This window comes from Balaenoptera musculus, chromosome 12 (genome assembly GCF_009873245.2).
Source record: "Balaenoptera musculus isolate JJ_BM4_2016_0621 chromosome 12, mBalMus1.pri.v3, whole genome shotgun sequence".
NCBI classification, from domain to species: domain Eukaryota; kingdom Metazoa; phylum Chordata; class Mammalia; order Artiodactyla; family Balaenopteridae; genus Balaenoptera; species Balaenoptera musculus.
The window spans coordinates 52477611-52498631 of record NC_045796.1 but is presented as its reverse complement, the minus strand read 5'-3'; the positions used below and the strand labels follow the sequence as shown (position 1 = coordinate 52498631).

Below are 21021 nucleotides of genomic sequence, written 5' to 3'. Positions count from 1 at the left end.
GCCTGCCTTTCTCATCTTGCCTCTCTCCGTTCCAGACCCAGGACATGCTCCCCCGGATCCACAGACAGACTGTCTTGCACACACTGTTCAGCCTGCTGGAATCCCTTCCCAACTCCCTTCTCTGTCCGGCACACTCAGAGCCATCCTTCCAGATGGTTCCAAGGACATTTTCTTGGCAAGACTCTCTACCCTGTCCAACAGCGAGGACCCATGGCGCTTTGCAGGACCTCCTCTTACAGCTGGCCTCTCAGTGCCTGGGAATGAGTGATGTAGAGTTTCACATACGTGGTGAGCTCTTTTATAGGCCCTCAGATCTGAGAGCACGTGGCAGCTGTAATATTCGCAATCAGACCTGGTGAGAAATCAGCCTGCTTCTGAAATACAATATTCCTAATTATAATAAGAACAATGGCATTGAAATGGACAGACATTATCTCCGAGGAGAACCAGGATTGGCAGGGGATCAGAGAGCATGAGAACCCAGGGATTCATGTGGAGAAGGCCACGGTTATGAGTTCTTGATCTGTAGATTTCTGTCAGCCTCAGAAGAATGTTTAAGGAGACATTCCTTTTCTTTTCTTTCCTCATTGAACAAAATAAGATTTATCACGGGGCCAGGTGATACCACAGAGAGTCCTATGCCTACCACCTTCTCTACTTCTCCCAGGCAACTTTCAACTTAGAGGGCCCCTTGTCAACTCAGAAGGACAAACAATCAAAAAGAGATTTTGTCCTAATAGACAGTGAACAGGGGCTCAGTTGACAATCCATGTGCTAAATGACAGTATCACATCAGCTTCAATTTATTGCACACTCCCTGTGGCCAGGCAATATGCTAAGTGTTATACCCATCTTACCTCATTTGCTCCCCATAGCTACCTGTGATATAGGTGTTCATGTCTGTAGAGCATCGGGCCCACCAGAGGTCAACATTAAGGAGCAGAACCACCCAGCTGTGCCCTGGATGGTAGTTACTGGGTCTCACTGCTAGTGGAGAAGTAGAAACCAATTAGTGATGTTACATTTGTTTGTAATCAGTGAACTTGACAAATAATTATTGAGCCCCTCTGATGGGTGAGACACATGGAGTAACTTACTCTGGCCATGCAGATAGACAAAGTCAGGTCCACTAGCACCAGAAGTGGGTCTCCTGCCCTTCAAGGACCACCTCCTCCAGGAAGCCTCCCTGTCTTCCTCCAGTTCTTGTTCTTTCTCTTGGAGGGCCATTCAGGTCTGCACCTCAATCCCCTGCTCCCTTAGGTCGGAGGTTATCTATTCTGTGTGTGTGTGTGTGTGTGTGTGTGTGCACGTGCGTGTGCGCCTGCACACACAATTATGTCTTCTCCTCACTTAGGGCAAACTGAGGACAGCTGCTGCCTCTCACTCAAGGCTCTGTGATGCAGCATTGGTGTCTGAGCAGCCCAGGGTTTGAATCCCAGCCCTGCCACTGCCTCTTTTCATCTCTGATTCAGCCATCTCCAAGGCCAAATCTCTGACCTGAGGGCAGTCGCCATATCTTTCTCTTGGTTCCTGGCTCTTTGCCCATGTGGTGCTGGTAGCTGGACGAAGCCTTGAGCTCCGCCCAGTAAGAATCCTCCAGCCTGTCTGATGGCAAAGAACTGGCTTCCCCTGCCTTAGGGTTCAGGTGCTCCTGTGTGCTAATCGATAAATCGCTGGCAGCCAGAGAACGTGCATCAGCAACAGGGGAGGGAGAGGAGGGAAATTTAAATGAGTCTTAGGGGATTGGAAAATTATTTGGTGAAATGTTCCTAAGCTTTTTCTAATTAATATCCATAAATTTCAGGGGCCATGTGCGCTAACAGCTTTTGATTTATGATGTCTGTATTCTTGCACTGTATTTATGCCAAATTATGAAAAGGTAGCAAGACTCAAAAGAACCTTTTAAAAATGCTTTGGGACCCATCATGGGGTCGAGCCATTTATGTCAATCTTTGCCACTACTTGGTTAAAACAAGGGCTCTGGGTGCTGACAGCCTAGTAGCTAATTGGTGTTGGACCCCAGCCCACCAGGAGTCCTCCTCTTCTTAGAAACTTTTTCTTCCCTTCCTCCAGACCCCTGCCTCGGGTAAAACCTTTTAATGGCTGCTGAGGGCAAGGAGGAAAGCCCACCTTGGGTAAACTTCGTGGGGCCAGGTCTCACTCAGCTGCCACAACACAGAAATATTCCCAAGACCCCTAATTAAAATGCCTACAGTCAACCAATATGCTCCTGCTTCATTGCCCAGGGGTTGCAAAGCTCCCTGCTAATGCTGAACACTAACTAAACGCCGTGTCAGCCTTTCTTGTCCCATAACAATGTTATTGTCATATTTATTAGCACAATTCCCTGTTGGACACTGGTTGGACTATCTGAAAAGTGAGTTAAGCACTCTCCTTGGCTAGATGGGGAAAATGCTTGGCCATTTTGGCCATTTCCCTGAACACACATCAACTTTGCCATTTGTGCTCACAGCAACTCCCCGCCAAAGACAAGCCGCCCTGCCGGTGTTCCTGCACTGGATGGGGAAGTTCTCGCAAACTGTAATTGTCTTGCATTCACGAAACTGTAAAATGACTAGGTTGTTGCCATTGTTTTTATTTCAAAGAACAGTTCTGTTATCTGTTTACTAAAATTTAACAACCTACAGCACTTCCATGAATTAATTACAGTGTGAGGGGAAAACAAACGCAAACATCACCCATCACGTTGTTCCAAATCACTTCAGCCCAATTGCTTGATATTCGGAATTCAGTTTACTTTTGCACATCTCCCTCAATTACTCCCTCCTGCTTTGTCTGTCTGGCTGCCTGCTTCCACACTCATTTGTGGGAGACGTATTTTACCCAGAGTAATAGAGAAGTTGGATGAGGAAAAAAGAAAGCAAAAACAAAAACCTCTTTGGGATGTTTGACAAGGAAGGAAAGACATGTTACTATTACAATTTTGTTCTTGGCCACAACAGGGATGTATACATCCCGATACCTTCCTTCTTCCTCCTTGCCCACCAGAAAAATATTCTCAAGTCGTGCAGCAGGAGAAGGTTAAGGATCTAAATACTATATATAAAGTCTGTGTGGAGAATATGTGTGGAGAATCAGGGTCAGGGGAGTGATATGTGAGCAATGTCTTAAAAGACACAGAATTTCATCACATGGAGAAGTGAGGGAAGACATGGGAAGAGAAAGTGAAGAAACACAGAGGCTTTGAGAATGTATGGGAAAGGGCAAAAGGCTCATATGGCCTTTTTCATTTCTATTTTTGCATATGTTTTATAATATGTATACTGCATTAATACAAGTGTATGTATATAATCTATGACTATACATATACTGGAAATGTGCACTCGAGGAATTATTTGTGGTGGAGAACACAGTCCAAACATTTGGCACCTATTGATGTAAGCAGTGGAGTCTATGTGAGATGTTTAAGCAGCTGAGTGACTAGAGTGGATCCATGTGTTAGAAAGGTAACCTTGCTGCAATGCACGAAGTGGGTGAAGGGAGGAGGAACTGTAGCGAGAGGAGCAGGGCTGAAGCCCATGGTCCAGGAGAAGGGTGACAGTGAGGGCCTGAGCAAGGGCAATAGAGGGTGGAGGGAGGACCTGAAAGTGCAGGAACTCTTTCGGAAGTAGCATCCATTAGAACTTGGTTTCTAGTTGGAAGGCATGGGGTGAGGAGAGTTAGGGATTCTGAAACTGTTATCTTGGGTAGCTGAGGAAGCAGTGATCGCTTTCATGAAGTCAGAATAAAGGAGAAGGAGAAGATGTGGGGAAGGGAGCAAATAATGAGTCCAGTTTTGGAAATGTTGAGTTTAGGGTACCTGTGGAACATGTAGGTGGAGATGTCCATTAAAACAGTTGAAATTCCAACCTGGAAGTTGGGAAGCTAGCCAAGCAAGTCTTTGGGTGCATAACCCCCTCATGTAACCACCCATCCCCCTTTCTGTCCATACATCTCCTTCGATCCCTCCGGAAAACACAGGGAGCAGCTCCACGCCAGGCCTGCTGCTCTCGTGGTCCAGGGAAGGGGCAGCTAACAGAGAGGCCGTTCCTGGGCTGATAAGGCACTAGCCACTTCAAGCATGGCCCCTGTCCTGGAGGCTCACACAACAATCCTGATGCTACCACTATCAGCTGAGGAGCTCAAAAACAAGGGCACTCATTCTCACTCCCCTCACTACAGCCCTCTTCACACTGCCTGCCACATCGGGGCCAAGAGTCACCGGAAATCTTCAGTCAGGGGCATCAAGTGGTATGCAGATAAATAAAGTCACCCCAAAAGCCCCCAGAAAACCCCTGGCCCCCAAGTAAGGTGGCTATCCCAGTGCTTTCTCTCAATGCCTGGACACCAACCAAAACCATGACAGGCCAGTCAAAACCAATTCACACCATCAAATATGAGTGAGGAGAGTGCTTGAGTTATATGTTATAGCAATGTATTTTCAAACTTCTTCATGCACAACCATCACATATTGCCCATCCTCAAATCAGGGATTCTAGGAAAACTTTACAGGTTAACGTTGACAGTGGCTCTGGCCTGGGATTCAAGAATGCAAGCTCTTCATCCTAACCCTGCTACTGTCATAGACCCTGCAACAAGGGCGCATCAGTCTCCTTGCAACGAAGCTTGTTAACCAGCGCACATGCATCCAACCATCAGTGTCAAAATTCAGGTCACAATAATTATTATTCATTTTCAACAGGTTAATCTCTTAAGAATAAGGGGGAACTCCCAGATTGAAGAGTTCAAGAAAATCTAGTTAAAGGGATGAAACTTAGATTAATAATTTTCACTTGAATAGAATCTGTATCCTCAAGACTCCCCCATCCAACTGGTGCACAAAGCATCTTAGGATGTCTCCTAAGACATCCTAAGATGTCTTGTGTCCTACTGGGAGAGGCAGAATGCACAGTGGGAGCTGTGTCCACAGCATAAACTCTGAGGCGCTATCAGTACAACCCTCCTTGTTGAGTTCCATCAACGTCATGAACTTTGTGAACTTGCACCGCTGGGGGAGGAGGAGAGAGGGGGAGACTCCAGTTGCCATTTAAAAAGAATCTGGAGACATCAGATCACCTCCTCTGCCCTGAGGGGAGAGTTGGAACCTTTGTGAGGTAGGTCCCCTGGCCATCTGGAGTGGGTTCGACAGATATGTGACTGACCTAAAATTCAAAGAAATGTAGGTGTTTGCTAAGTCATAAGAGACCATCAGAGGCACATTTAGCATTGATAATTTCCAAGGAAATAGATGAAAACTGTCAGCTGAAATCTTAAAACTGCTGTGCACTGAATTGTACACCCCCAAAATTCATATGTTAAAGGCTTAACCCCCAATGTGATTATATTTGGAGAGGGCCTGTAAAGAGGTAATTAAGATTAAATGAGGTCATAAGTGTGGGAGCCTGATCCAATGGGACTGATGTCCTTATAAGAAGAGGGAGAGACACCAGGGGTACCCACGCACAGAGGAAAGGCTGTGTGAGGACACAGCAAAAAGGTAGCCATTTACAAGCCAAGGAAAGAGGCCTCAGGAGAAGTGAAACCACTAACACTTTGATCTTGGACTTCTAGCCTCCAGAACTGTGAGAAAATAAATTTCTGTTGTTTAAACCACTCAGTTTCTGGTATTTTATTATGACAGCCCAAGCAGACTAACACAGGCACTATGAATATTTTCTTCTTTAGTACCGGAAAGAGATCACTGCTGTTTTCATCCTATAGATATATAATCAAAATAAATACAACTTGTTTTTGTTAACTTCCTTGTTTTCTTTATTGTATTGTTTGCTTCTTGTTGTTCCTCATGTTACTTCTTTTTTTTTTTTTTTTTTTTTTTAATTTTTTAAACATCTTTATTCATGTTACTTCTGAATCAACCTACCCCTACTCCTTTCTCTAGTCTGACCAGAACTCATCACTTCAGGGAGTGGAAGTTCCATCCCTCTCTCAGACATCGAAGATAGGGTGAAGACAATTACAGGCTCTGCTGATTTGCAGCAGTTTGTGTAAATGAGGGCTGCCCAGAATGCCCCCAGTCAAAGGGCATCCTCCTGGAGAAAAAGATGTGTCTTCTTCAATCCCACTGAAATGCCCACCACTGATTTTCTGTTCTGCTATGACACTAAGTCAAAGAGGTCAAAGAGATAAAAATGCTGCCCTAAAGATTTTTTATTCCACTTCCAAGGGCAGTTTAGACACAAATTCACAGAGAGGGGACAGTGGGTAAGTGAAATTGATGGTGCTATATAGCATCATCCAAACAAGCCCAGCCCAGAGGGGGATATGAAAATGTTCAGCTCCCTTCATGGTCATGAGACATGGACCTATCATAGCTCCTATGATGCCACATCGTATACATAGCTCCTATGATGCCACATCGTATACATCACATCTGAGCTCCTTGTCACCACTGAGCCAGACTTCACATTACATATTGAGACAGGGTGTCCAGCGACCCTGACAGGGCAGACATTCTCTCACCAGAGAACCAAGTTTGCTGTGACATACAATCCTGTGCAGGAGCTGGCAGGGAGCCCGAACGGCTGCTGCAGAACTGTGGGCAGCCCAAGTCACCGACAGCAAACATGGCAGCCAGCTAGGAGAGGCAGGGAACGGCCACTCCCAGGAAGGCAGCCAGAAGACTGAAGGGTGGCTCAAACCTCCTCAGAAGTAGAGTCACCAACAGGGACATTCTCTAAAAGCTGCTCTGAAAGCCAAAGAATAACTCTTCCAGGAGACACTATGGGAAGGATTCAGAGGATCACAGTCTCTATGGGTGAACTAAGCAATATCACCAAGGATTTCAGCTCCAAACCCTCAGACCAGAGATAGGGATGGCCTAGGGCACAGTGGAGTGCTTAGCAAACTTCGGATCCTTAGCTACAACCTTCGCAATATTTGTCATGTCTGAACACCTCCTATGATGGTTAATTTTACGTGTCAACTTGACTGAACCGTGGGGTAACCAGATATTTGGTCAAACTTTATTCTAAGTGTATCTGTGAGGATGTTTTCGGATGAGATTAACATTTGACTCTGTAGACTGAGTAAAGCAGATTTGCCCTCTCTAATGTGGGTGGGGCTCATCCAATCAGGTGAAGGCCTGAATAGAACATAAAGGCTGAGTAAGAGGGAACTCCTCCTGCCTGATGGCCTTTGAGCTGGGACATCATTTTATTCCTGCCCTCAGACTTGAACTGAAACATCAACTCTTCTTGGTTCTCAAGTCTTCCAGCTTTCAGACTGGAACTACACCATTGGCTCTCCTGGGTCTCCAGCTTGCTTTGCTGACCACAGATCGTGGAACTTCTCAGTCTCCATAATCATGGGAGCCAATTCCTTTTTTTTTTTTTTTTTTTTTTTGGCCGCTCCGCATGGCTTGCAGAATCTTAGTTCCCCAACCAGGGATTGAACCCGGGCCCTCGGCAGTGAAAGCGCCAAGTCCTAACCACTGGACTGGCAGGGAATTCCCTGCCAACGTCTTATAATAGATCTCTATCTCTAATCTGTCTGTCTATCTATCCATCTATACTATTGGTTCTGTTTCTCTGGAGAACCCTAATAATACACCCCCTGTACCATATTTACTTAATACCTACTAAATCTTTAAATAGCCTATTTAAATAAATGCATTTTAAAATGCAACTTTGTCATATTGACAAGTTTAAATCAAATATTTTTGTTAAAAATATAAATATATAAGCTAACTGTAAAATTAAATACACACTTATTAAAATAATAGTTCCCCGGAAAACACACACTTCTGGTAACTGTATATGGTACAAAACTTCTGTCTCTCATTTCAGTCCCTAGCAAATGGAGATCAACTATATTTTACAGTGAATTTTACCCTCCTTTCAAGCGGAAAATCCTTTCCTCTTAGGCATCAAAAGTAATACTCAATACAACAGAGAGAATGCTATTACTATGTGCTTCAGTTATCAGTTGCTACACTTAAAACTACACCAAGCTTTGGCTTATTATGTAGGTCTCACCGTTTTGTGGGTCAGGAATTCAGGAAAGGCTCAACTGGGCAGTTTGTCTCTGATCCTTGTGGCATCAGCTGGGGAGGCTGGGACAGGAAGATCCACTTCCAGGATGGTATCTTCACTCACATGTCTAGTGGCTCCGTGTTTCCTGCCTATTCCTCTCTCCCCTTGGTGTCTCATCCTCCAGCGCCTCTCCACAGAGCTTTGACTTCTTATGGCCTGGTAGCCCTGGAGCAGTCACACTTCTTATGTGGCGGCTCAGTGCTCCAAGGGCGAGCATTCGGAGACTCCCAGAGGTTCCCCCTGTCTATCCTGGAACGTGACTTCTGCCACATCCTATGAGCCAAGGAAGTCACTTAGGACAGCCCAGAGTCGAAGAGAGGGAACTAGACTCCACAGCTCAATGGGAGGAATGTCAAAGAATCTGTGCCATCTTTATTCCTTCACCCCATTCTTACGTACTGAAGAAGGAGAAAGTCCTCAGACATGGGATTTCCACATCATGGATAAAAGTGGATCGTCTAAGAACTAAGGCAGGAGCCAGGTCACACTGGAGCAAAGGCATCAGTTGGAAGTCAGGCACACCTAGCTTTGACACCAGTTATACCACTTGCCGGGTGACCTTGAGTTTAAACTGACTGAATCTCGGGGGTGGGGGAGTGTTGTCTGTAAAGTGGAATAATGGTATGTTCCAGGGCTATCGTGTGGATACCTAGTAAAAAGACTTACTTTAGTCAGTAAGAGTTAATGCTTTTAAGCAAACCCAGAAAAAACTGATGATTTTACAAAGGTATTTTTAAAATACTGTATCTATGATAAAACCTATTCATACTCTGAAGGAGAATGAGACATGATACAAAGAGCCTTCTCACTTAGCTTAAAGCTGCAGTTTTTGGAGGAAATTCGCTGGCGAGCATCTTCTCAGAATGTCAAAGTTACCCCCAAATTCCTGCCATGATATTTGAGATGGCTCTGCTTAGTAATCATGTAGGGAGCTGGCAAAACAGAACCATCTTTTTTCTAAGCCATAATTAGTCAGGTGTTTGGGGAGGGAGGAGAGAGTGAAATGCATGGCAGTTGGCATGCTCTGATCCACAGGTGCTCGGCGGTGGTGATCACACCCCTGCAGAGGGGCATTTTGGAAATGCGCTGGTCCAATGCAGGGGGCAGGGTAAGCATTACTGTACTTGGAGGGCAGAGACGAGGGACGCTGGGTGCATGCAGCTGTCGCACATAATGAAGAACTTGCTCACCGTATAGTCACGTAAGTGAAGACCTCGTTTTTCTGAATCTAGAACTAACTTCGTTTTGCGTATAAACATAATGTATTTCTATTCAGCTATAATATTTTCCAGGAATTCAGTTAGTACATAAACCAAGGAAAGACTGTTCTCTATTTTGTTCAGAATTCCAAGAGTTGTTTACCATTTTGGAAAATCATGTCACTGGCAGCAGCACAAGCTTGTGCTATCCAAGTCTCCAGTATCACTCGCCTGTTTTAGCTGCACTGAAGGTAGCAAATATCAAGCACCTGATCACGTCACTGGCATCCAACCTCCAAATCCTGGCTCCAAAACAAAAAGTGCGAATGCCCCGAAGTCGGTTTTCACCTTGGGTTTTTCGCCTCAATTGTTCTTGTTTTCTCTTACCAAGGCCCTGTCAAAACAGGATGCAAATCCTGAGGCCAGTCCCAGGCCTGCTCAAAGACTGCAGTCAAGGCAGACCCTCACACAGGGCCACTGTAAGTGTTAACACCAGTCTGGTGAGAGGGCTCAGGGCCTGGCTCCGGACACCAGAGAAAAACACACTCCTTGGCCTTCCACCCTGGTTTTCTCATCAGAATGATGATGTCCCAGGATGACTTGTGGACGAATGCGAAAGGGAACATAGAAAATCCTTCCTTCCAAAAGAAAACGAACGACCCATAAAGCTCTGTGAGCTGACAGCCTTGTGCTACTGTCGGCTATTACTGAATCCTTTCTGAACTGCACCAGGGGATATAGGAGGGAGGGTGACGCCCAAGTCCTCCTTGGAAGAGGGATGGAATAGGCTCTCTCCTCTGGGTTGTATCTTTGTTCAGTGCCATTTTCCCTGGGCTGGACTAGGACCTAACCAGAGTAATTCTTTGCTCTGCCCAGATCAGCCTTTGCTCCCAAGTTTAGTGTCCATCTTCAGGAAAGGCTGTATATTTCTTTAGAATGAATTTCAGCCATATGTGTGTGTTTTGAAAGAACTGGGGCTTTTGCTCTAGAATGGTCAGCACAGAGACACAAAAAGGGCAAAGTCTTTTGTTACCAAATATTCAGCTCACGAAAGTTGAGTCACCATCACAGGGCTAACCAGACAACATCACCACCTTTCAAAGCACAGCATTGACACTATTTTTCCCTGGCACATTAATTTTCTCACAACAGCCAACTCCACTCCTCTGCTTCTGTACTGAATGCCCTCTGGAGACAGTAAGGCCACCATTCCTCAGTCCAGCCCCTTCCCCAAAGGGCTCAAAGGAGTGTGCAATCCTTCCTAAAAAGCAGCAACACTGGGACCAAGTTCCATTTATGTGATCAATAAATGAAGCTGATGAAAAAAACTGCACACCTGCCTCCCCACAAATAAAAATTTAGGGAGAACGTGTCTGAGTTTGTGGGAGAGTAAAGAGGAGTTTATACAGTTTGGTGCCACCAGATTCTCTATAAATCACAACTGGTCAAACAGTAACAATAGCAATCCCAGGGAAGCCTGCGACGTGGATCTCGGAATATACTCCTGTTACTCCAGGTGTCACATAGACTCAGTGGAATGACTTCAGCCTACTGCAAAGTGAGAATTGCCACTGGGTAATAAACTCCTTTCTGTCCTAAAATAATCACTGCAAGAAGCAGTGATAGTCCACGAAGTAATCACTTCAAGAAGCAAGAGGTGTTTTAGCTCCTCAGTGGTGGCAAAGTGCCTCTTCAGATTGAAAAATGCTGATTTATTCCAGAATGTGGAAATCCTGCTGGCTGTTCATCTCCGTCCCCCACTCCTGAAGGCAGGGATGTTCTGGCCTGTGTCAGAACTGCCAGTTTAACCCAGCAGGAAGTTTTGTCTCCAGCACCCTGTTCGCCAGGTCTGTTGGCCGAGAGAAGCAACAGCTCACCAACGCTAACATGTGAAGAACCCAGAGGGTGGAGAGAGAGGTCTGACTCCTGGAAAGAGTGATCTGCACACATCGCCACTTGCCTTCCAGCTGCTGTGGCCAAATAGCAGCGTCCCTCCTCAGGCTGCCCCTGAATGCCACCCACAAGTGACCAACAGCACCGGGGAGTGGGGCACGGGGGTTTTGTTGCGGGGCAGGCTGCTCTGAAGTGCCCGGTGCTCCTCTACCTCCTCGGACATTTATACACATAGGTCAGGATAAACCAGATTTCAAACAGCCCTGAGCACGTCTAAAATGGCCTGCAGCTCCACTTCTTTGAGCCTCAGTCTGAACCTCGGCATCTGACAACCCCAGGGTGAGAGTCTGAAGACGTACTAAGGAACGAACCCTTGCCAGAACTGAAACCGAGATGAGTGCAGCAATGAAAAACACTTAGAACCTCGTGGGCTCGCAGCCAAACGCTCGAACTTGGTTTGAACGTCCCAACGAATGCAGGATTCGCCACAGCGATTTACAGCAGAGATTCTAGCAGAGATTTACAGCAGAGACTAGCGCGTGGTGCTCTTGCAAAGGCAGAGGTTTTGGGGGGAAAGGTAGAAAAGGAAAATGAAGAAAGAGAAAGCGACAGATGCAAATGCAATCCAAACACTCTGAGTCACTCTTTCAACCTCAGAAATTGTACAATTTGAGTGATCCTAATGGTCTTTGAAGTACATTGGAAAATGTCGCAATAGATGTTTGAATTAAAATCCAGTAGGTTTGCCAAAAGACCAATTGTTAAAAATTGGCAAGATTCCAGAGAACTTACTAGGCTGCAGACTGCCCGGGGCTGAGAGAATTGCTAATTCCAAAGAAAGTTAATTATCACCTTATTGATAAAGGGGTAACTTTTAAAGCTTATGGTGTGGCTTTTGTGACTCAATTAAAATTTAGAGTAATTTACTAGACACAGTGGTGGCTTCTGTTACATTATATAGTATAAAACCATTTGATTTTTCTCCCAGGGGCTGTTTTTAATCCCCCTGGCCTCTCCTCACCTGTCTGCCTTTGAAAGCAACAAAAACATTAAAAACATGTAAATCTCAAACCAGCCTTTTGAGAGATTGCAGGATTAAGAAGTAAGATGTCCAGGAGACACTTAAACAAAGCTCTCTCCTAGAAATGTCAGATTTGTCCACCGAAATTAAGAATCACATGGGCTCACACCAAAAGGGACTGCTTTCACAAACTTCATTTCCAAAATGTGAGACCTAATTTTATGCCCTTTGTTAATTTGATGGGAAAAGAGTCTTTCCTCATCTCTTTTCCCTTCTCTCCCACACCATCTGCAAATAAAAGCAGAGGCTCTGTGGAAGAAAAGCCTCACGGAATGAAACTGGAGGTGCTTGGGCTGTGAAGCTCCCAGGCAGTGTCACCTCCTGCTCTCTCCAGGACGTGCTGATCGGGGTAAGCACGCCCGGCCACCTGGCGTCAGTGTGACGCTGAGACTTCCAGGGGTACAGACTCGGGAGGAACCTCGTCCTTCGGAGCTCTGCCCGGGGCCCCAGGGAGCCAGTTCCGAGCTCCGCCCCACCTCTGGCTGCCAGGACCCCGTGTTCGCTCTAAAGTGTCTTCAGGAGCGACTGAATGTGTGCGATGTGTCAGCCAGCCACGCCGAACTGCAGACCTCCAAAACACTCTAAACTATAACTTCCCACGTGTGCGTAAAGATTATTTCTCTCTGAGCATTCCTTGTTTTGATTTAAGGGCACTTCCGCAATGTTTCCTTAAACTTGTTGAAATATTTAAGATCCAAAATTTAGATTAAAAAATGCATAAAAGCCGCCACAATATGAGAGGTTTCTGCTTGTGATTTTTCACATCATTTAAAGTTTAAAATTTTTTTAAAATTCTTTGTACTCTGGGGCATCGCTTGAATTTTATAATAAGCAACTGTTATTTCACATTTTAAAAGTCATTATTCTTTCAAATTTTCAATATAAAAGTTTTACAGCAGAGACAGTACCTGCGGCTGGCTCGTGTTCTAGCAGCTGGTCTGCTTGTCTTACCTGCTGTTGGAGGAGCCCCTGCGACCCCAGCCCACAGAAGCCAAGAACTAGAAAGTGAAACTGCTTCTGCTGGTTTCACTTGCCTCAAAAACACACCACCAAAAGCAGATAAATGACCCAAAGCAATTTACTCTTGTATCTCTTATTGTTTTCTTTCTATTATTGTTCATTTACTTGTCAGTTTTTTTTATTCTTGCTGTTGTCCTGGTTTCGGGGGGGGGGGGGGTGGTCCTGGCAGCAAAATAGAAGTCATTTTAGTGGCATAGGGAAGAAATTTAAACACGTTAAACATAAAAGAACTGGGTGTTTGCGGAATTTTCACTTTTCTTATAATTCCACAAATCAAGAAGACATAAATTATTTACCAGAATATTACACAGCCTCTCCACATACACAAAGATAAAAAAAAAATTCATATTTTTTTTTTTTTTTTTTGCCGTATAAAAACACAGAAAGGCACATATTTTTAATACTTTATACTCATATTTGTATAATCCAATGAACAACTTCAGGTCTATGATAAGTATAGTGCTCAATTTTACAATACGTAACTTTGACCAGGTTCTTTATCATGGCAGTTCTTTAATCAAAACAAAGCAAACAAGAAAACCTTAAAAGATTAGCCCTCTCTTCTTCTACTGTAGTGTTAAGGACTTGGATTGTCTTTATATAAAATAACAAAACACCCTCAGTAAAAAGGACTGGATTAGGTACTTCCTTATAAATTATCTCATCTAATAGTTAGAATAACCCTATGAGATAGATAAAGTAATTTTATTTCACATAAGAAACTAAAACTCTAACTTAAGTACTTTCCCAAGGTTACCCAGCTAGTGGTAGAACCACAGTGGTATACATTTCTCGATTTGATTTTATACAGAATCTCCTCTTCTTGTATGCAAGAAGCCTATGAGCACACTGTAGATCCAACAGATGTGGAGGACTGACTCTACTGCTCCATTTTATATAAGGGACTTGAGTTTCTGTGGATTTTGGTATCTGCAAGGGGTCCTGGTACCAACCCCCCACAGATGCTGCGGGATGACATACGTACGCAAACTGAGTCAAGTGTGGAAGATCAAATGGGTAGGGGATGATAGCACTTGCCCTGCCTCTTGAAATGAACACAAATAAGTCTTAGTACGGGAAGGTTAAGGCAGAAAGAGAGACAGGCACACAGACCTTGATCACCCTGCCTAGCTAGCTCCCCCTCTTTAGAACCTCATTGTCTTTCTCAGATGTTGGGGTTCTGAGGGGGGAATCTTGAATGGCTTGAATCTATTCCAACTTGAGTGTGCTTGTTAATAGAAAAGGTTATTGCAGCAGGCAGCTGTTGTCACTCATCCTGAGGACTTGAAAGAATAATTTATCAGAGTGATGGAATGGAATGAACACCAGAATAGGAATTGAGAGATGAAATCTTGCCTTGATTCTGCCAAAGCTGCATAGGTGGGTCACTGATGATCTATGTCTCAGTTTTCTCATACGTGAATGAAGGGACTAGAATTGATGATTTCTGGGTGAGAGTGTGTATGTGTATGTGTGCACCTGTGCGTGTGTGTTTGCTGAAACTTCTCATCACAGAGAAGATTTTCTAAAATCTGCTTATAAGACCTGGAACAGAGTCCAAGAGGCAGCTGCCATTTTATTTCCCTTGGAAGGGAAGTGAACATCTTTCTCCTAGATCTACAAAGAAATGGAGTGACTAGAAGCTCAATCTCCAAAGTCAAAAGAAAAGATAGGGGCTTCCCTGGTGGCGCAGTGGTTGAGAGTCTGCCTGCCGGTGCGGGGGACACGGGTTCGGGCCCTGGTCTGGGAAGATCCCACATGCCACGGAGCAACTGGGCCTGTGAGCCACAATTGCTGAGCCTGCGCGTCTGGAGCCTGTGCTCCGCAACAAGAGAGGCCGCGATGGTGAGAGGCCTGCGCACCGCTATGAAGAGTGGTCCCCGCTTGCCGCAACTAGGGAAAGCCCTAGCACAGAAACGAAGATCCAACACAGCCATATATAAATAAAAGAACGTGAATTTCTAAAAAAAAAAAAAGAAAAGAAAAGATAGAATAGTGGACCATCTTTTCTTTGATCTTTGGAAACCTGAATTCTGTACTACCTTGCAAGCAATAACCATGAACTGGAGTAACTATCATAATTTCAGACAAAATAGGCTTAAGAAAAGAAATATTACTAGAGATAAATTGGGTCATTTCATAATGATAAAAGGATCAGCATATCAGGAAGATACAGCAATTGTAAATGTATATACAGCTAACAATAGGTTCTCAAAGTACATGAAGCAAAAATTGACAGACTTTAAAGGATAAATAGTCAGTTCAACAATAATGGATTTCATTACCCCACTCTCAGTAACTGAGAGAACAACTAGATAGAAAATCAGCAAGGATATAGAAGACTTGACAAACACTCTCAACCAACTCTACCTAACTCACATACATAGAATACACCACCCAACAAAGAATACATATTCTTTTCAAGGGCACATGAAACATTCTTTAGCATACATAAGTTAGGCCATGAAATAAATCTCAGTGTATCTAAAAGGACTGAAAAGTTCTTCAACCACAGTAGAATTAAGTTAGAAATTAATGCAAGAAAGAAACCTGGAAAATTCCCAAATATTTGGAAATTAAACAACATATTTCTAAATACCCAGTGAGTCAAGAAACTACAATGGATTTTTAAATATTTTGGACAGAGAGAAAAGGAAAATGTAGCATATCAAAATTATAGGTGGCAGATAAAGTAATACTTAGGGGGGGAATTTATAGCTTTAAACATCTATGTTAAAAAAAAAAAAAGGTCTGAAATTGATCATTAAGCTCCAACCTTAACAAACTGCAAAAATAACAGAATAAACCCAAAGCAAGCCCAATGAAAGGAAATAATAAGGATTAGAGCAGAATGCAATAACATAGAAAACAGAAAAATAATAGAGAAAATCCGTGAAACTAAAAATTTGGTCTTTGCAAAGATCAGTAAAACTGACAAACCTTTAGCTGGACTGACCAACAAAAAAGAAAATACAAATTAGCAAAACCAGGAATGAAGGAGAGGATAGCACTACAGTCCCTACAGAAATTTAAAAGGATTATAAGGGAACGTTATGACCAACTTTATGCCAATAAATTAGACAATTTAGTTGCAATGAACAAGTCCCTGAAAAGATAAAAAATTTCAGAACTGACTCAAGAAGAAACAGAAAATCTGACCAGAACTATAAGTAAAGAAATTTAAATTTATAATTTAAAATATGTTCATAATGAAACGCCAGACCCAGATGATTTCACTGGTGAATTCTATCAAATGTTTATAGAAAAAATAACACCAGTCCTTCCCATACTCTTTCTGAAAATAGAAGAAGGAACACTTACCAACTCATTCCATAAGGCTAGTATTATCCTAATATCAAAGCCAGATAAAAACATAATAAGAAAACTTCAGACCACTGTCCCTCCTGAACGTAGGTGCAAAAATCCTTGACTATGTACTAGCAAACTGAATCCAGCCACCAATAAAAAGGATTATACACCACAACCAAGTGGAATCCATCCCAGAAATGTAAGGTTGATTTAACATCTGAAATCAATTAATATAAAGCATCATAATAGATAATAGAATAAAAGACAAAAACCATTTGGCATTCTACAACACCCATTTACGCTAAGAAATCTCAACAGGCTAAAAATAGAAGTCAGTTTTCTCAGCCTGATAAATAGCATCTATTAAAACCCACAGCTAAGATCATACTTAAAGGTGAAAAATTGAATGTTTTTTCCCTTAAGGTTGGGAACAAGGAAATGAGGTTCTGCTCTTGTCACACCTAGTCAACATTGTACTGGAGGTTCTAGCCAGTTTAATCAGGCAAGAAAAAGAAAATAAAAGGCATCCAGGTTGGAAAGGAAGAGGTAAAACTGTCTTATGTGACAAGATTCTCTAAGACTCAGGAAACCCCAGGAATCCACAAAAAACTACCAAAACTAATAAACATGGTAAGCAAGGTCACAAGGATCCAAGATTAATATACAAAAATCAATTGTATTTCTATATACTGGGAATGAACAGTCTAAAAATGAAATTAAAAAACCATTCCATTCACAGTACTATCAAAAAGAATAGTACTTGGGTATAAATTTTATAGTATTTGGGTATAAGTTTAACATAAGAAGTGTTGAGACTTGTGCAATGAAAAGTACAAAACATTGCTGAGAGAAAATAAAGATCTAAATAAATGGAAAGATTACGTGTTTGTGGCTTGGAAGACTCAATATTGTTATGAGGGCAATTCTCCCAAATTGATCTACAAATTCAAAACAATTCTTATCTAAATCTCAGCAGACTTTTTTAAAAATATCTGTCACAAATATGTTTGAAAGGTAGATTGTGAAGCCACCAGACAACTTCCCTGAAACTGAAGGCTCTACGTTCACATTTTATTTGAGTTTAGATGATTCGCTACTGCTTTTCTAGGTAATCTTCACCGAGCACTGTTGCTCAAATACCCACTTCATTTCTTCGGGCTAGTTCTACCAAACAACACACACAAAAATGCTGCACATGAATATTGCACCCCTAGGTAGTTTACTTTTCCACACTATAAATTCCTTCATAGTTATTTTTATGCTTTCACTCCAAATATCCTATCTTATATATATATTTTAAAGTCTTGAGGGGAAAAAAAAGCAACTATGTTTCTCACTCTTCAAAAATGACTCCTCTGGTTGAAAAGGAAGAAAAACAGAGTATACAACAAACATCTGGATTCTGAAGTGACTTTCTCAAATACCACAATTTCTGAGACCTACCAAAAAGCCACTTTCTCAGGAAGCTACTGATTGTCGGACCCTCTTGAGTATCATCACAGAATCCAGGGCCTCCTCTCCTTCACTGTTTCAGGTAATAGAAAGAACTTTTGAGCACCTCAACCATCAACCTAATGATTACCTGCAACCCGCACCTCACCCTCATCCACTGTCCTGTCCTGCTCAGCAAGCAATCACGCCCCTGGATTCAAGTCACACAAAGCCCTACCTGGAAGGAGGTGACTCTGTATTTAAACTTGGGAAAACTGCTCCTGACACTCCATAGTCACCTGGTTTTTTTCCCCAAAACTAACCAACGCCAGCAACTAGCAATAAATAGTATTCTCATCTATCCTGGTAAATTAGGAGAAACTAGTACAAAGACATATAAAATATTCCATCTGAGATATAAAAAACAAAATTCAATTTTAAAAACCACTCTTACATGTTCACAACATACTGATTATAAAAATTAAATTTTAGGTGAATATTTTTATCCCAAGACATACTACAATTTTTTAAATTAAAAAACAGAACAGGGCTTCCCTGGTGGCGCAGTGGTTGGGAGTCTGCCTGCCAATGCAGGGGGCACGGGTTCGAGCCCTGGTCTGGGAGGATCCCGCATGCCGCGGAGCGGCTGGGCCCGTGGGCCACGGCTGCTGAGCCTGCGCGTCTGGAGCCTGGGCCCCGCGGCAGGAGAGGCCGCGGCGGTGGGAGGCCAGCGCACCGCGATGAAGAGTGGCCCCCGCTTGCCGCGGCTGGAGGGAGCCCTAGCATAGAAGCGAAGACCCAACACAGCCCCAAAAATTAAATAAATAAATAAATAAATTTAAAAAAAAAAAAAAAAAAAAAAAAAAAAAAAAAAAAAAAAAAAAAAAAAAAAAAAACAGAACAAAGCAAAGTGAAATCATCATGCCAAAAAAAAAAACAAACTAACCAATTATTTGAGTGCACATTTGGGAAAAAAAATAACTTTCTACATATTCAAATGCAGAGTGAAAGAGTAGTTTATGTACCCCAAATTGATAAACTATATAATTCTATACTATGTCTTCCCCTCTGAGATCTGGTCAAGAAATCAAACACTGTATTTTGAGTAGGAGGAACTAAAGTTTACCTGCCTGCCTCAGCGGTTTTAGGGCAGGACACTCGTGCATTGCCGTAAATGTAGGCATGCAATCCAGAAGAACTGAAACAGGTAATCTGTTATGCTTATAGTGAAAAGAGAAGGATCCCATGTCAACGGCACACCCTCCGATTGTGCATCTCCCTTACCTACAGCTCGTTCACCAGAGCCCTGATCAGGTTCTTTACCAGGCCAGGAATGTTGACTCAGAAGACAGATGACTTTCAGTACATGCAAACCGAGTATTGCAAAAGCTAATCTTCCACCCGTGTGTTAGTAGCTCACAGTTAGTCTCCAGCAGCCCTGCTCTCCGGCTGCAAACATCTCATTAGACTAATGCATTCAGCACAGGCAGAAAACTCGATTTACCATAGCTACAGCAATGAATTTCCATTACGATGACAGCTTCAACCACCTCATGTCCGGAAAACCAGCCAACCACTGGCTTTTAAAGAACACACACATTTTACATGCAGAAAACGAGGCGTGCGAGTGCGTGTGTGTGTGTGTGTGTGTGTGTGTGTGTTTTGTGTTTCCTTCCTCTTAGCAGCCCAACTAAGAGAAATGTGCCGTGTAGCTTTTTGCTGACACGAGCTGCAAGGTAATGACACTTTTGCTTCCTTGGTAGTTACGTCCTTGTAATAACCTGAATTATGTCACAATTGTCAGAATGGGTGTTTCCAACATTTCGGTTTTCATTACCCCTCCTCTGTTGCCATGGAAACCAGACTGTAACATCATCTCTTTGTCCCAGTCCTGCAGCAGTGTGCCAGCACCGGGCTTATAAGATACTGGTGATCTGAAGGAGTGAATGCTTGGCTTTGAACAAATAAAATAAAAAGAATTATTCTAATGACATCGTTGTTCAGGGGAGACTGTGTGTTTGCCAGAGGAGTGCACCTCTACAGGTGAGCACACCATGCTCATACGTACTGACTCTACAGCTGCATACAACACATATGGTTAGTTCTTTTAAACGGGGCACTGACTTGGGCTCCAGATCTGTGCATAAGTGCAGAAGCGTAAACACGGTTTACACTCATAAACATGGTCGGGTCCTGCATGAGGTAGAATGGTCCTCACATGGGATAAGGGCTACTATTCATCCTCCATGCCCTATTGTTTTCTCTGTGGCAAATCAATTTATAGTGGTAAAGAGACTTTTTCTTCTTTTTTTTTGTAAAGTGGAGCAAGGCTCCCAATTGCCCATTTCATTCACCCCATTCTGGCATTTTATTCCCAAATATTTCCTACAAGATGAAACATCCGTTTAATATGTGATCACCTGCAGGCTTACTCCTGGGGGTGAACAACAAGCAAATTTAGCCAGGACTAAACATCAACCAGGGATAATTAAGGTTTAGGCCACAACTTGGACAGTTACTGAGAATGAAAAAAATGAAATTACAATTTGAGGTTTTTCCAAATACATACACAGAGTCACAAAAGAAAGAAATAAGAAATCTCTCTCCTCAAATTATAAACATAGAAAAAAATTAAATTTTTTTGAAGTCAAAGCATTGTACTTATTGAACAAGAAATAAATTCACCACTTAATCATCTAATTTTGTTGTTTTGTTTTGTATGGGAAAAGGCAAGTTTGGTAGTTTTTCATTTTGCTCATGTAATATAAGTTCATTTCATTAAAGGAGGAGGAGGAAGAGGAGGGAGGGAGAGGAAGAGGAGGAGGAAAGAAAACAGGACCCAATGGATGATTTCAATTTGGCCAGCATTTCTGCTGCAGCCACAGTGGTAGTATTTATCCCCATGGCCTTGAACACAAACCTACACTACACTCAGTGAAGCACCTTGGCCTGAGATGCTAGACCAGTCTTTGCTTTAAAATATTTCTTCAGATAAATCAAATAAAAATTTCCTAGATAATCTAGAATATTTCCCAAT

At 42.9% G+C, this 21021-nt stretch overlaps 1 protein-coding gene across 1 annotated transcript in view; it reads right to left on the bottom strand.

Moving 5' to 3' along the window:
* Positions 1 to 19363, bottom strand: part of SCML4 (Scm polycomb group protein like 4) — a 110223-nt gene extending 90860 nt beyond the window's left edge. The window contains exon 1 of the mRNA XM_036872023.1: positions 19269 to 19363. The gene's annotated coding sequence lies outside the window, so the exon portion shown is untranslated. The remainder of the gene's footprint in view (positions 1 to 19268) is intronic.
* Positions 19364 to 21021: the final 1658 nt, after the last annotated feature.